We start from the raw sequence: 12,179 nt of genomic DNA, 5'->3' as shown, positions 1-12,179 counted from the left end.
AAGCTCCCTGGAGCCCCTGGGACACGCTCACAAGGATTTTTGCTGTAGGACAGTGACTCCCCACAAATCCTGCTGTGCTCTTTTACTGCTTCCCCAGTGGAAATGAGTGGATTTCATCCTTCGAGTTCTTGCCTGCTCCACACTGGACTCCCCTGCTCTGTTTGTGCTGAAACAATTCTTTTTCCACAGACTCTCCCTTAAATGAGTGCTTAGTAAATCCTTTTAATTAAGGCCATGTTTGCTTCCCTTCCTTAGTTACAGAGGGACAAAAGACTTCAGCTGGAACCCCCGCTTCAATGTTTTCTCAGCAGTACTAAATAGTCATGGAGAAGACAGAAGAAATGTCAGAAAACCATTTATTTCCAGTGCCCACACCACCACATGTTGTTACCGTGTCATTCTGGTGGCAAAGCCAGAGTCCAAGGTGTATTTTGATGACATGTCAGAGCTGCTCAGGCTTTGCTGGTGCCAGCACAAATCATCTTGGGACACCACCTGCCACCATCCCTTCCACCCAAGCTTGCGGTCGAGGGGGTTAAAATTTGCCCACAGTATTGTTCTTTCAATGTTGGATGGTAACTCTGTTGGACTAGAAATCTGTTGATAATAAATCAGGATTACTGTGGTTTAGCCATTTTCAAGGAGATGGTGACCAAAGCACAACCCATTCCTTCAACCCTGGAGGCAATCGTGGTCTGTCCTGGTAGGGCAGGAGGTAGCTGTAGGACACAGCACCAGCAGAGAAAGGGCTGCAGGGGGGCCAGCAAGCAAACTCAAACTATAGAGGGAGTCTCTTCTTTGAACCAAAGCCTATAAGAGGTCTCCATCAAAAATCATAGAATCACGAAGTCATAGGACAGAATAATTTAGGTTGGAAGGGACCTTAAAGCTCATCCAGTACCAACCCCCTGCCATGGGCATGGACACCTTCCACTAGAGCAGGTCCTGGCCAACCTGGCTGGTATGGGTGAGACCAAGCCATGGCTGCATCTCAAAACGTCTTGAACATGACAGCACCTCCCCAGAGAAGGGATTTTCCACTTCTCGATCAGGAATAGTGACTCAAGGCTTGTCTGTGCTGCCTGCAGCTGGGCAGTGAGGGAGGGGATGGCTGCACCCTGCTTGCCAGGCAGCTTTATGACCTGGGAGGGCATCAGCCCTGCTGGGGGGGGAGCAGTGCAGTGTTTTGCCATTGATCCTTCACCACACAGTGATGTTTCTTCAGCAGAAGCACATGGTCCCTGTGCACAGGGGTTTTGGTTTTCCACAGCACTCCCAAGTGATTTGCTGCCTAACATAGCGGGTGAGTAAGAGGCAGTAAAACCCAGACAGGCACAGATTAGGTTTGTGCTCCAGTCCCCATCCTCCTTGGTGGGGGAAGCCTGTCTCACACAGGGCTTCCTCACTTGGCTGCAGCAGAACCTCTGGCAGCTTGAAGGAAGCATTACAAGAGGCCTCTCTAAAGGTGTCCACACTTCCACCACCCAAATTCGGAAGTGGGTGTCCATAAGGAGGTCCTTATGGAGGCTGTATTTGAAGGGGAGCAATAAGGACTAAATCCCAAGGTGCTGGCTAAGATTCTTACCCAGCAGTGAAACCGTGCTCTGGGTGCAGCCATGAAGGATAAAACATCACAGACATAAAGCCAGACCTTTCTGTCCTGGGTACATTTTCATGGTGGGGGGGGAGGTCCTGAAATCTTCAATCCTGATCAAGCTGCTGCTGGCGATGGCACACAACAAGCCCAGAAGTGTTCCTTGATCCAAAAAGCCCCTTGTCAAGGAAAGCACAGTGGGTGATTCCTAAGTATCATCATTCAGCACCTCAGAAATAGAGGGCCGGGGACAAAGTAGGTCTCTGAATGGGGCCTGAAGGACAGGATTTCAAGCTTCCTTGGGCTATGCTTATTACTGGGAGCATATAACGGGATGTGCTCCAGCTGTCGCCTCATCAACAGCTGCTTCAAGCCAACAGCATTTCCTATTCTGCAATTGGGTTTTGATCGTACAAAACCAGGAGCTTCAAAGCCAGGCTTCCCACCTCAGCCACATCTGATCTCTCCAAGAGCACTTCCCGGTTTTTTTTTCCCTAGTTTTCCTGAGCTATGGGGTGGAACATGAGCAAGTTTAATCTTCTACTACATGACTTCACTAGAGAAATCCAGTAACAGCTAGAAAATTTTTACAAGCTTATCAAGGGCAATAAATGTTTTCTGCTCAAGTAAAGAGGCTTTTACAGGAGTTTGACTATACCAGTGGAAGACCAGCTCTACAACACAGGCAGTTTCTCTCTCCTAAGCCTCCCGGCTTTATCCGTAGCTATGGGAAATGACCTTATGTGCCACCAAGAACAGGCTGTGGAGAGACTGCAATGGGACCGTTGCATCACAGGGTAGCAAGGAGCAGGCAGTAGCAAGGGGCTCCCACTGAATGCAAATTGCACAGAGGAGCCAAATCCTGCAGCTTTCAGTTAAAAAAGCTTGGAAACCAATTCGTTAGGAAGGGCAAACCACAGGGCTTGTGGGGCTGCCAGCTGGAAGCCTCAAATAAGGAAAGCAACAAGTTGATTTACTGTGATGGTGAATGCTCTGGGCCATATCTCTGTGTTAGCAGTGAGGGGACGGTGCTGTTGTCTTTGTCAGTGGCACAGATTTGACTGGTGCTGGGCCAGGCAGTAGCTGGAAGCGCTCTATATGGACTCTATGCGTATATGACCAAGCTAGCCTGACCTTTGTCATCTCTTGCATTGCCACACTGAGCTCTAAGGCAGGTCTTGTCATTCTGACTCTTTGAGAAGTCTGGGACTGAAAACAAGAATTAGAAAATAAAACAATTTAAAGGGAAATAGGCTAAAAAAAAAAATCAAGACCAGAAAGGCACATGGCCATGCAAGACATCACACTGTCAGGTCCTGCCTCCCCAGGGGATGTGCTGGTTTTGCTTGATGCTATTCCCTCCGGACCTGGAGCTCCAGCCGCTGCTCCACAACCCACCGGCTCCTTGGCTGGTGGCACCTCTGCCCAGCCCAGTGCAGGTGCCAGCTTGTCCTTGCCCTCTGTCCCAGTGACACTGCAAAGGTTGCTCTGCTCCAGCAGCTCCACGGCATGACCAAACCCTGCCTCCGGCTGCAGAGCCACCACCTTGCCTGGTCATGGCCACTGGCTCCCTGCTCGCAGGTGGTTTGTCCTTCGCCAGCTCCAACCATGCGGAATGCAGTGGGGTGCTGTGGTCCCCACAGACACAAGGCTCCACATGTCAGAGCTCATCACCTGAGGGAGAGAGGTCCGGTAAGCCAGCAGGGCAAAGCAAGAGCCTCTTAAAGCAGCCTGCAGGGCTTCTGGAGCACTATCCCATGCTCCTGTTTGGCCGGGGTCCCTCTTTTAGGGGTCTCCTAACACTTCCCTGGTAGTGTTCAAGGCCAGTGGGATGGACGGGGGCTTGGAGCAACCTGCTCTAGTGGAAGGGGTCCCTGCCTGTGGCAGGGGGGTTGGAACTGGATGATCTTTAAGGTCCCTTCCAACCCAAACCAGGCTGTGATTTTATGATTCTATGATTCACCCATGAGGGCTGCCGTTACTACAGCAAGCGTGTTATTTATGAGAAATGAGAGCATGCAGCACCCACAAGCAGCTTGTAACCCTGTGCAGTCCCTCATGGATGTTCTGCATGGTGCTGCATGACCAACACTGCAATGTCCACACTGCAAGGCTGAGCACAGCAATGTCTTTGATACAACAAACCACTTTTTACCTGTTTATCATAGGGCTCAGCAGCAGAGGACCTTGCAATGAGCATTAAAATGCTAAATACCCAAGCGACCAGCACCGTGGGGACTGTGCTGTACTTTATCAGCTCCTGGGGTCTCTCCCAGTTTCATCATCCCTATGTGTTGGTTGCAGCCCTGTGGGACAGCAGATTTTACCCAAGTGGCTGGGAGGTGGGGACACAAAGCTTCACACGGCCGGGAACACAACAGCTTGTCAGGAAATAAGCACAGGACTTGTTTTCCTGGAGACAGGAGTTTGAGGAGATCAGCTCATGGATTCAGCTGAAGGCACAGGGTAACTTTCACCTTTTTTAGAGGCCCGGAAGATTGGAAGCTCCCACAAACTTTAATGAGGTACTTCTGTAAAACCATGAGTAGAAGCTGTTGAAAGGCAAATTATAGCCATTTATGGGGACTCGAGAAACTCCAGTAGTTATTCACTCAATGAGAGCTGGCACAGCAGCCTTCCCTTCGTGGCATTGTCCCATTTGCCAAGAACTTCCTCCTTTCTCTTGTCAGGTTTTAATTCATTTTGCCCAGGATGGGCATATTTTCCTTCCCCCTTCTCCGAGGACCAGTCTGGAGCCAGATTCAGCTGGGCAGGGAGCCTGGATCACCAACTGGGCACTGATTATGGGAAAACCACGATCCTCAGCAAACCAAGGTCTCACCTGAAGCATCCCAAAGGGGGATGTAACAGGTGGCATCCAGAGATCCTGGCCTCTTGGCAGTTGGATCTTTTAAAGCTAATTTAAAGAGACTCCTGATCTGGTCAGAGGAGAGGCGGATGTGGCTTTTGGACAAATCGAATGGATTTACAGTGCCTCTAATGCAACCTCGGGAGAGGGTGAATCTCTTTGCTGCTTGGCTCTCCTATAAGGTAGTTTTAAAGAGGCACAATATCTCTCAGCCTTTCCCCAGATAAGAGAGGAAACCTGGTATGTCACCTTCAGGCTTTGTCTACAGGGCTGAGTCATTACTGCAGCTAATTAGAGACTTCAAGCTGATTATGAGGACTGCAATAAGTGGAGTTATAAAATCTCTAGGCCTGATACTCCTTAATACAAAAGCCACTCTACGCTGTCTCCTAGCCTTAAAATACCCCCGGATGATGTAAAGTGCTCTTAGAGCAAATGGGATGAGTCTGTCTGCATTTGGAGAGAGCAGCACACATCACAGACCACCAGCATCTGAGACTGATGGGACTCTCAAGGGCCCCATCTCCCCCTCAGTGAGATGAAAGCATCTTTCTGGTCACGGGGAGTCAGGTCTTTCACAACAGATAAAAATTAAAAACATATATTCAGGCAACTACCTAAAGAGCTGACCGGTATTGATCCAATAAAAGCAGAACAAAAACTTGCCAAGTCCATTTGTAGGTACCTCTAGGGGTATCATAAGACCTTAACAAGTCAGTAAAACTCCTCTCTGGGTCGATACTGATAGGACTTCCATGGCTGGATGCTCCCTAAACTTTATGTTCATTTTAAACTCTTTATAAGCCTGAAGAGAAGAGCTCAGCTTTTCTGTATTAATGATACAGAAAAAGGAAAATAGCTTCCTTTGTTGTTTCAAAATAACTCAAAGCAATGAGTATCAGCTCATTCTCTATAGAACAACTTTTGAACCAATAGCACCAGGGATGCACAATGTTCTTGTAGCCTGGAGGTGACCATTTGGGAAAAAGGCACTTGCATCAAATGGGGAAGAACCACCTTCCCCAAACCAGAGGGGACCCTGCCAGCCCAGCAGCCTGACAGCTGCTCCATATCCATCCATAGGGTCCTCCCAGAATCTACCAGTGAGGCATCCCAGGGTGGAAGACCACAACAGGGCTGTAGCCTTGGCATAGAAAGGAAGTTGCAAGGGGAAGCCTTATCTCTGACCTAAGCACAGCTCCAAAAATATGACAATAGTCATGAGACCCGCAATCCTGGTCACCTGGTGTAAGATTACTGCCGCGGTGACATTTGGATTACAACATCATCCATCACAGCTCCGAGTCAGCAGATACGTGCAGACAGCGGGTTAGGTTTCCCCACAAGTAAAATAATGCAGGAAAGGCTGGTGAGTATGGTCCATCATCCACAGCAGCTCCCCGAGCCTGTGGGGCAGGGAGGGAGGGAGGTAGCTCATAGAATCATAGAATAGATAGGGTTGGAAAGGACCTTAAGATCACCCAGTTCCAACCCCTCTGCCATGGGCAGGGACACCTCACACTAAACCATCCCACACAAGCCTCTGTCCGACCTGGCCTTGAACACTGCCAGGGATGGAGCATTCACAGCTTCCCTGGGCAACCCATTCCAGTGCCTCACCACCCTAACAGGAAAGAACTTCTTCCTTATATCCAATCTAAACTTCCCCTGTTTTAAGTTTTAACCCGTTACCCCTTGTCCTGTCACTACAGTCCCTGACGAAGAGTCCTTCCCCAGCATCCCTATAGGCCCCCTTCAGGTACTGGAAGGCTGCTATGAGGTCTCCACGCAGCCTTCTCTTCTCCAGGCTGAACAGCTCCAGCTTTCTCAGCCTATCTTCATGGGTCTGAAGTCACTGGAGCAACACGTCTATTCACTGTAGGCTCTGCAAGGTCCTGGGTACCGGCACTGGGGATTTTAGGCAAAGAAGCCAGACTACTACAGGTTCACTCCTACTCACTTCCCAGGGCAGATCAGTCCTCTCATGTGCAGAGGCAGTGCTGCTGCTCAAAGGTAATCTGTGATATGAGAAAGAACACGAAAATCCAGCCAAACCAGTATGCCCAGCTGGCGGTATCGGTATCGGGGAGAGCAGCTCGACCCTGGCTGGTGGAAACTGCGACTCCATCTCCTTCAGCCCAGGAATCCTGCCCTGCCCTAGCACCAGCGCTTCGGGCAATGGGGAGTGCAGAAAACCTCTGTGGTCACCTTTGATCATCAGCAGAGTAGAGATGTTAGGAAGGACCTTTCTCCTGCAATGGGAAGTTTTGCTGTGGGATAACACAGTGACAGCCCCGCACCTAGTGTGTTAAAGGAGGGGATAGGATCAGCATGGATCCCTCCATCAATGGAATTAGAGTTTGCATTGCTGCTATGGCTCTTTGAGGAGAAATTAGGGTTAAGTAGCATGAAGAACTGAGAAACAGCCTCTTTTTGCATGAGGAAGAGATGCTTGTGTATAAATAAATATGCATATGTATGCATACAAGTATTTTCTGATATAAAGAAAAACATGCTCGCATGGCTTGCAGTCTCCTATTAAAACAAATAAAAAGATGTAAAGATTTCTTCATGTTCTGAAGCCTTCCTGCTGCCCTCACCTGTCTAAATGTCTGATCTGGAAGAGGTGCTGTGCCAGGATACAGGGAGGCAGAGTGGGGCAAAGGACTGGCAGAGCTGGAGCTTGAAACACTTTTGGATCACATCCTGATCATGGCCGATATAAAAAAAGCACATGAACAGACCTCCCTGCGATCATTTCGGTAACATGCTGTTTCCTACTTTCTCTGTTCTCTCATTTTTCCTTCTAGGACTTCTCTCTGCAGACATTTCCCTCTCTTAACCTGCTTTTCCCCCAACCACTGTCTTCTGCCGTGATATTTTTTCCTTCTCTTTCCTTCTCTGTTTCCCCAGGTAGCTCCATCCTTTTCAGCTGCAATGACTCTGCCCTCTCTGTTTCCTCTGGACTAGAAGGAGGAGAGTCCTGAACCCATCCCTTGTCCTGGATGCAAGAGGACACTTAGGAGCACTTAGGAGCTTGAGCAGGGCGCACTTCCAGACATGCTGTAGCTTTGCTATGAAGGCTGCCCCTGGCAAACTGGACCCCAGCTCGGATCTGCTCCTCTGTGAATAGCAGTGCTTGGGTTTCAACGCCAGCCCTCTTCCATCAGTGTGTGGGCTGTGGTCTCCGTGTTTGCCACAGCTACAGTCCTCTGGGAAGCGCAGTGTTTTTGGGAAGAGCAGAAAAGCCTCCCCCGTTGTGCTGATGGATTACACCGCACAGAGGGCAGAAGCTACACCAGTCTCTGCACTGTGCAAGAGACTGCCGCTGCAAGGTCAGATAAATACTGGAGCTGCAACGTTCCCATCCAAATTGAGGTCTACGCTTTTCCCACACATGGAGTGCTCAGAGCATGATTTGGGGTTTCTCCCAAAATAAGGACCTACCTGCTTATTTCTGATCCAGCTTTTCCAGAGCTCGGGAAGTCTTAGATGGTTTGGAGCCCCAGCACCAAACCAGAGACAGCTGGCAGTGTGTGGGTTAGCAACCAGAAAACATGCGAACAGTGTTCAAACTATCAGGGCTCTATCTGCCACTGTTGTGAATCCTGCAGTTCTGCTATGATTTTGCCAGCAGCACAGGGTGTGGATCACCCGTGATTTCATCACAGAGCATTCCCAGTCCATGGCTTGGTTGGTGACCTGGGCAGCTTGGATGTGGTTGAGGGTAAGAGAGTTTAAGAGTGCGGATACAACCTGCTCTTTGCCAATTGGCCCCTTATACCAAAAACCCCTTCAAATGCATGTTCCCAGCTTGGACAGGGTGATTGAGAAGCTGTGTCTAACAAAAGCCTTAAGAAAAAGAGCCACAGAAATATTCCAGCAGCTTCACGTTTCCCAAGGGGACGAGATGTAGGCTGCCAGATCCCACACCAACAAAATGTGTTTGCAGGAGGAAACACAGATTTATTGCAGATAGAGTCTGGGTCCAGAATCTGTCAGCCCAGTCTGGACCCAAAATACCAGGAGTAAAAGGTCCAAAACCTCCACCCTGGACTCCCAGCCTGTTTTTACACTAGCATGTACTAACATACACAGCATAGATGGCCAGGGAGTCCCAAGCACCTTCCCTAGTGCAAGGTCTTGACCGCCTCTGTGGGTAAATCATTAGCACAGCCCCAACATTAGTAGGCTAAGCCAACCAGCCCTGTCCCAGACCATTCCTTAGCACCTCTCCTAGCTCTGTGATGGGCAAAGAGGTGATAAGTGGGCACCTTGCTTGCAGAAGAGGTCTCTGGTGCCTTTGGGGGATGCACCTAAAGACAAAGGCTGACCTGACCAGCCCAAAGAAGTGGTAAATGCTCCATCCCTGGCAGTGTTCAAGGCCAGGTTGGGCAGAGCCTTGGGCGACGTGGTCTAGTGGAAGGTGTCCCTGCCCATGGCAGAGGGGTTGGAACTGGATGATCTTAATGTCCCTTCAAACCTGAACCATTCTATGATTCTGTGATTCAATAGAGAGAGAAACGTGCTTTAAAAATACTCACCTGCAAGTGCCAAGTGGAGCAGAAGCAAAGTGAGAAAAGAGGCAGGTTTCTCTCTGGCTCATTTGTACATTTGCATCTGCTCCCACAAGTGCACCAGAACCTGGCTGAGCTGCCCAAGAGGAGCCAGCATGGAGGAAAACAAGCAAAAACTGCCCTAATAAACCATGTCTATAACAGAGCTGCCACTGCGAACACACATAAATAATAGTAAACCAGCATGGAAAAAATGTCTGTGGTTGCTAAGCAAATCAATGTTCCAGCATAAACACCAAGTATAAATTAGCTCAGGGGGTGCACATGGGAAAGCAGCCTTTGCAGGGGAATGGGATGCTTAAGAGCTAAATGCTGGACAAGGCAGTAATGCTTGGTGGGAAGAGAAGTTAATGCCCTGTTGTTAGAAAAGTGGGCTAGGTAGGAGTTTAACGGTGCACTGCTCCCATTAAATCTTTCCTGTATGTGCTTTGGGGGAGCTCTGGCTAGCTCAACTCCTTTGTACTTTTTTCAAGCATATAATAAGGTAATGGCTTGTGATTCCTCTTGCAAGGCTTCCCATGTCTTCCAGGTTGATCCAGCACCCCCATTTTGCTCTCCTGGAGTAGGTCCTGGCCATGTCCCCTGTGGTGTTTTGAGGCAAAGCTAATCACAGGACAAGATGGTTAAAAGGCACCAAAAATAACAGGGGCTGTTTGAAAAGGCAGTTCTGTGCGGGGAAGGCAGCAGACAGACCTTGGGAAGGGAAGGAACATCACATTACAATCCCTGCATTGATAGCAGTGCACACTGAGTGCGCTTTTTATTGCTCACTGGAGAGAGCAGAGAGACAGGGGAGGGTTATTGAGCCGTTCCCCATCCGGGTCCCGCCGGCTGCAGTGGTGTTGGCCTTCTTGTACCCCTTACAGATGGGGAGGAGAAGTTGATTCTGTGCTTTATTTCCCTTTAAAACACATCTTTGTTGGACTCGGCAGCGTGCTAGGTCTTCAGTGGAATATTTTCAGTGGCTGTGAGTTGTCCTGTGGTTAAATAATAAACATGGCAACAAAACACTGGTACATTTTCCTAGTACAGGAGACAGAGCATCTATTGTCCTCAGTTGTTAAGAAGTGCTGTTCTTACCTGCAATTCCTGTCCTGTTTTATCTAGCTACCTGTTCCCCAAGTGCTTTACTGGGAGCAGATGCTAACTGTATGTCATTAATTCTTACCATATATTGTTCTTTTGATATTCAGCAGTTGTCAACTTTTTGTGAAGTCTTGCTACAGAGAAATGAAAATTAGATGGCCAGTGCTATTCAGTTAAAGGGATTTCATTTCTTAATTCTCCAAAAGGGGGTATAAGCAAGCAGCTTTGCTCAGATGAGCAACAACTTGGACTGAACCTGTGTCCTATACGAATCCTTTATAATGAATTCTGTCTGTGAATATTTGCCATCTAAGCGTTACATAGAATCATAGAATAGTTAGGGTTGGAAAGGACCTCAAGATCATCTAGTTCCAACCCCCCTGCCATGGACAGGGACACCTCACACTAAACCATCCCACCCAAGGCTTTGTCCAACCTGGCCTTGAACACTGCCAGGGATGGAGCACTCACAACTTCCCTGGGCAACCCATTCCAGTGCCTCACCACCCTTACAGTAAAAACTTCCTCCTTATATCCAATCTAAACTTCCCCTGTTTAAGTTTGAATCTGTTACCCCTTGTCCTATCACTACATGGCATAATGCAAGGAAAAAAGCTGAACACCAAGAGGAATTCAAGTTTTAAAATGCTTTAAGAGTTTTAAAACTCTTCATTGCTTCTCTGAATTGTATGTTTCCTACCAGTAATCCTACCTGGAATGTTTCCTGTTAAAGACAATGTTTTCTCCAAGACTGGATTCTAAGTCAGGACTATAATGGGACCCACTGGGACATTCACCATTTCTATGGGAAATTAGGAGGCGAATCAGGAGGCATGCCCAGATTTAAAAGTACCCACAGAAAACTGCAAGGGACGCTAACCAAAATCTGCTCCACAATGAGGCACATCCAGCTTGTGTTAAAGAACTGTGCTCTGCAACTGAGGAGCAGCAATTCCTGCAGAGGTAAATGAACCCGTCCGTGGTGTCCTCAGCCCTGGTTCAACAACAGCACATGCACTTGGCTATGCAAAGACAGAATTTGGCCTTTCACTACTATCACATGAAAACTGACTTCGATGTGATAAATGAGGTGGTACAAAACCCAGCTGGAGCATGACTCCTGTTTAATTTTCCGGGTATAACTCCGCAAACTTCCGTCCACGAGGCTCCGCGTGGCTTCTTTCATTAAACTGTACAGCATGTACCAAGCCCCCTGTCTTTAAGGTGACATTTCAAACCCCCGAAGGGGAGGGACAGTTGTCAGGGCTGTGATTAAAATAGAGCCTTGTTTGTTGGCATGACTTTCACTCAGCTCCCGGGTGATGCGGCAGCGAGCCCTGCCACCTCTCCCAAAATAAGATATGCCTCAGATGGATGCTCGCAGAACATCCCACTGGATGCTGTCGGCTCCCAGCCTGCCCTTGTTTGCACCCATCCTAGTTGGGCTAGTGATTGCCTCCAGCCAGCTTTCCATCATCCAGGCATGAGGACACCCAGGGTGCATGCAGGAGTCTCAGATGGGTTGGTGGTGTTATTCTACATGTGGGGAAGCAAACATGAAGATCTGGTACCACCTACAGCAAAGCACAGTGGTTTTACAGAAGCACAAGAGCAATAATCTGGGGTCCTAAGGCTGCATTTGCTTGTGCTCATACAGTTCAATGCCTTTTGCGGGACCACAATGATTTGTAAGAAGCCCCAGGAGCTGATGTCCCATAGCATGTCCATCACTTGGCACAGCCCCACAGCCCTGATAGTGAAGTCAGCCCCAGATATAAATAGGGCTGAGCCAGTGTGGCTGAGCCCACATAAGCAGCTTTAATGCAACACCTGCTAATCACCGGCTCCTGGGCGAGACAGGCGCGCAAAGCTGCCCTGCCACGGTGGGTTTCCAGAGCTCACACTGGAAGAGAAGCCATCCTCTGACGTTACTGTCTCAAATGGAGCAAAAAGGATAAGGAGGAGCAGCTGTGGCCATGTGTCGGGTTACGGTTAGGGTTAAACCTGGAAAGGTGCTCACGTGTTGGTAGGGGAAGGCAGAACAGAGAGGAGC

Source organism: Lathamus discolor, chromosome 5 (assembly GCF_037157495.1).
Source record: "Lathamus discolor isolate bLatDis1 chromosome 5, bLatDis1.hap1, whole genome shotgun sequence".
Lineage (NCBI taxonomy): Eukaryota > Metazoa > Chordata > Aves > Psittaciformes > Psittacidae > Lathamus > Lathamus discolor.
This window is presented reverse-complemented; position numbering follows the sequence as displayed.